Raw genomic sequence first — 4,375 nt, 5'->3', positions numbered from 1 at the left:
GAGCACACTCAAGTCAGTCGCAGGCATAAGGAGTCATACCCCACACGCTCTCTGAGAAAACTTCCAGTGGCCAAAACATCAGCCAAGCCCTGTCTCGCAGTTGCCCCGGCCACCCAGGACCCTCAGATCTGCGCAATTTGCCACACCCTTTCAGTCCAACATTCACTCGGATCCGGAGTTCCTCCCCCTTACCAACAACAAACCCCTCCCCACAATGAACAAAACCCTTGACAGCCCCCCACCCCCGCAATCCCAAGATGCCAACATTGATAGTCCTTCATCCAGAGATGAATGGGAAAGGTCTCTCCCAGTCCAGAAACCCCCTTTTCCTGACTGGCCAAAGAAGCAAAACAGTCTCTCCCCACCCTCCACCTGCTAAGGAGACCACCCTCCATCCCCTTTCCCCAACTTGAAGAATACCAAAAATAGTCCTGTCCAACGTCCATAGTTGTAGACGAGGAGGTTGGGACACCTTAGGGGGAATGTGTCGGAGTCCCATACCTCCGCCCCCGCCGCTGACTCAGTCGGCCCCAATCCCCACTGTCTCATCAAAAGCCCTCGTGCCACCTCATCGTTGGTTATCCGCTGTCGGAGGTTGCCAGTCCCAGCGCTATGGTTTCTACCGCAGCACAGCGACCATCTTCGATCTCTTGCGCGGCCAGGCGCCTCGGTCTTCGTCGTCGCCGTTGCTGTTTCCACTGCCCAGGGCCGTCTGTGCCATTTTCTCCCCCTCCAGGCTGATCGTCATCCTCCGTCGGTTCCTCGAGGCCTAGCAATTTGCATGCATCCCTGAAAGACCGCAACTGGTGAACCTTGCTGTCCAGCTTAAACACCAGGCGAAAGGGGTGACCCCAGCTATATGGGATGTCGCGTCGCAGTTCTGCCGTGATCGGTCGGAATGACCGTCGTTTCTCCAGGGTGATGGAGGCGAGGTCCTGATATAGAGTCGGCGAGTGGGCACCATATGAGATGGTTCCCATCTGGCGCGCTTTGCTAAGGATCTCCTCCTTCGTGCGGAAGTCCTGCACGCAGACCAAGATGTCGGCCGGTTGGGACGAGGCCGCCCTGGGCGGGCCCGTCCTATGGGCCCTGTCCAACTAAAGCGTTGAGTCCCCCGGCCGGCCGAGGATGTGGATGAAGAGGCCTTGGGTGAAATGGAAGAGGTCGTCTGTGTCGGGAGCCTGCTTCACTCCCCGAATCCTGATGTTGTGCCGCCGGGAGCGGTTCTCCAGGTCCTCGGCGTGAGACTGGAGGTCCACCTATTGGTCGTGAATACGGACTATTTCTTGCCGCAGCGCCTCTATTTCTACATCTCACCCATCGCATTTGGTCTCTTGGTCCGCCACTCTTTCTCCTATGGCGTCAGTGTCGCGTCTGACTTCCCGTATTTCCTCCTGTAGTTCCCTCTTCAACGCGTGGATGTCCTCTCGCAGGCCAGCGAAGAGGGATTCTAGAAAGGTCTTTGTGATAGTCTCCTCAATGTCCGCCTTTCCCGAGGTTGGAGAGTCCCTGGTCTTCTTTTCCGTGCCGGTCCGTTGGCTGGATGTGGCGGTGTCCGTCCGCTTCCCCGTTGTGCTGGGAGTGAATAGATCCTTAATAGTCCTGTCCTTCTGGATTCTCCCCGAGGACATGTCACTCAGGGCCTCCCCGGCCCGGACACCACCAGTGCTGCTTGACGGCGTGTGTTCCGGCAACGAGGGTGCAAGAAAGTTCGACGGGTCGGTCCGGTATTCAGGGGAGCTCACCGAGGGCTGCGCCAGGAGCCCGCCTTTCCCCGCTCCGGTGCCAAGGAGACTACACTCTGTCACTGCCCAAACCCCAGGGTGTCCGCAGCTGGACCAGGACACCAGTCACTGGTGTCCGGTTGCTCCTGTCCGGGCACTGGCCTCTATTTGCCCACCGAGCGCCTCCGTGTTCCTGCTCGCAGTCTTGGGGCCTAGCAGGGCTTCTAGGATGCCACACAAGGGGCAGCTCCGACCAGCGAGTGGCTCAAAATGGCGGAAGCAAACTCCAGTGCGAATCAGGCGCTTCCGTTCGATTACCCCTGTGGGCTCTACCTCGGCGCTTCCGAAACCCTCTGGGCCTGGTCGACGCGCCGACACTCTCAGCCGCCACTCGGGTACGATTCCTCCCCGCTGCTCCTCACCTCAGTCCCTGGTGCTCGGGTTCTGTGTTCCGTACGCCGTGCTCCGCGGTCGGGCCCACTTCGCCTGGCCGCCAGCCCTTCCTCCGTCAGAGATCTGTCTCTGCCGCTACCACCGCAACCGTGTGTTCGCGGGTCCGCAGTAGCCCCCGGACAGTGTCGCCCCAGGGGCCTCGCGCTGTCAACGCGCGGGCCGGACCCTCCGCTCCGGCGGCGGCTCTCGCGTAGTCTGGCGCCACCCAGTCGGACTGCCTCGCCGGGGCCCAAGGCCACGCCCGCGGCTCCTCTCCGCTAGGCCCAACCCGGCCTCGGTCACAGCGGCACTTCTCCCTCTGTTCCGGGTGGCCCCAGAGTCGTTCGGTTCTCTCCTCCGGGTGCAGACCTCTCCCGGCTGTAAGCGCTCTCCGACGGGGCCCAATGATGGGGGATTGAAGCGCTGCAATGGTGCTATAAAGACGGCCGGCGCTCTCGGAGACACGTCCGCTCACACCGCCATCTTGGCCACGCCCCCCCCCCCCATATCTGGTTTTAGACGCCGTTTTCCATTCGGCACCATTACGAATGCGCATCAAATGATACGCACCTCGAAGATCTAATTTGGTGTAGATCACAGCGGTCTTCACCTGGTCCAAAAGAACTGGGATCAATGGAAGGGGGTACTTGTTCTTTATTGTGATCTTATTCAATGCTCTATAAATCAATACAAGTTCTTAATTCCCCATTTGCCTTAGGAATAAAAAAACAACGGAGAAGCCGCAGGTGACTTAGATGGGCGTATAAATCCGTTTTCCAAGTACTGAATAAGATATTGTCTCAAATGTTGGTTTTCTTTTTCTGATAATGCATATATCCGACAGTTAGGCACACATGAACCAGGCACAAGATCAATTTGACAGTCGTATGACCAATGAGGAGGGAGGGTCGCTGCTTTTGCTTCACTGAAAACTTCTTTAAATTCCTCATAGGGAGTTGGTAGCACGGTTTCTTTCTCTTCCGTGGTTGCAATTTGTCCCGTTGTAGATTCTTTGGTCTTTAACCCCTTCGCTGCTCATGACGAGTCATGAGGCACGGTTGAGCTGTGCTCATGACGAGCTGAGCTCGTCATGAACAATGGGGATTCAGGGAATGCAGCACAGGAGGGGAATCTCTCAAGCACCCAAGGTGTTAAACATGTGGAGTGACAATATTGAGAAAGAAAAACAAGTTCCCTTTTTGGCCAATCTATTAAAGGGTTATGCAAGCAAAGCCAAGGCATTCCTAAAATAAAGCCATATTGTGGGGCTTGGATTACATCGAAATGAACTTCCTCTTTATGCTGTTGGTTATTTGTATCTATGCAGAACATCTGAATTTTAGAGGTTTGCATGGTAACAGGGCCTCCAGACAACATTTTGCCATCTACTGCTTGCACAATTTCTGGAGTGACCTTTTTCTCACAAGCAATTTGTAACCGTTGAGTTGTTTCAAAATCTACGAAATTCCCTGTTGCGCCTGAGTCTATTAGGACTTCCATTTGGTATATTTTTGAAGTCAACTGAATTTGTACTGCCAAACGGAAGTGAGATTTGTAGTTGGATACACAGGAATTTATTGAAGGGAAGGCGATGGTTCCCAAGAGATCCCCTTCTAAACATCTTGGGCACAATAGTTTCCCGACGTTTGCTCAGTTGTAGTCACAGCCACAGACTTGTTAGCACTCACAGTCTTACCTTTAGGTTTTATTGTGCAATCTTTCACGAAATGTCCCTTTCCACCACAATAAAGACACTGGTCATTTTTACGTCTATTATCTTTTTCATCTTTAGACAATGGTTGCCTAAGAGTCCCGATTTCCATTGGTTCTGTAGTTGTTTCTGAACTACTAAGTTGATTTCTGGGTTTACTGTCGAACTTCCAACTTGATTTATCATATTTTTTCCTGTCAGTTCTTCTTTCGGACAGTCTATGATCCAGACGTAAAGTTAGATTGACTAACTCTGAACAAGTAGTTGGTTGAGGATCGATTTGCGCAAGAACGTCTTTCAAATCATCTTTTAACCCTTGATAAAAGAGTGCTGCCCTCTTTTCTTCAGACCACGAGGTTTCTGCAATTAACCTATTGAAATGTGACAAATAGGAAATAAGGTCTCTATTCCCTTGTCGTAGCTGTAATAGTTCGCGATCTGCGGACAGAGTCACCAGTGGCGGCTGGTGACATTTGAAATTGTGTGGCGTAAAATTGGCGGTGGAGAA

The sequence above is a fragment of the Lissotriton vulgaris genome, chromosome 11 (assembly GCF_964263255.1).
Source record: "Lissotriton vulgaris chromosome 11, aLisVul1.2, whole genome shotgun sequence".
In the NCBI taxonomy this organism is placed as follows: Eukaryota; Metazoa; Chordata; class Amphibia; order Caudata; family Salamandridae; genus Lissotriton; species Lissotriton vulgaris.
Note: the sequence above shows the minus strand (reverse complement) of the source record.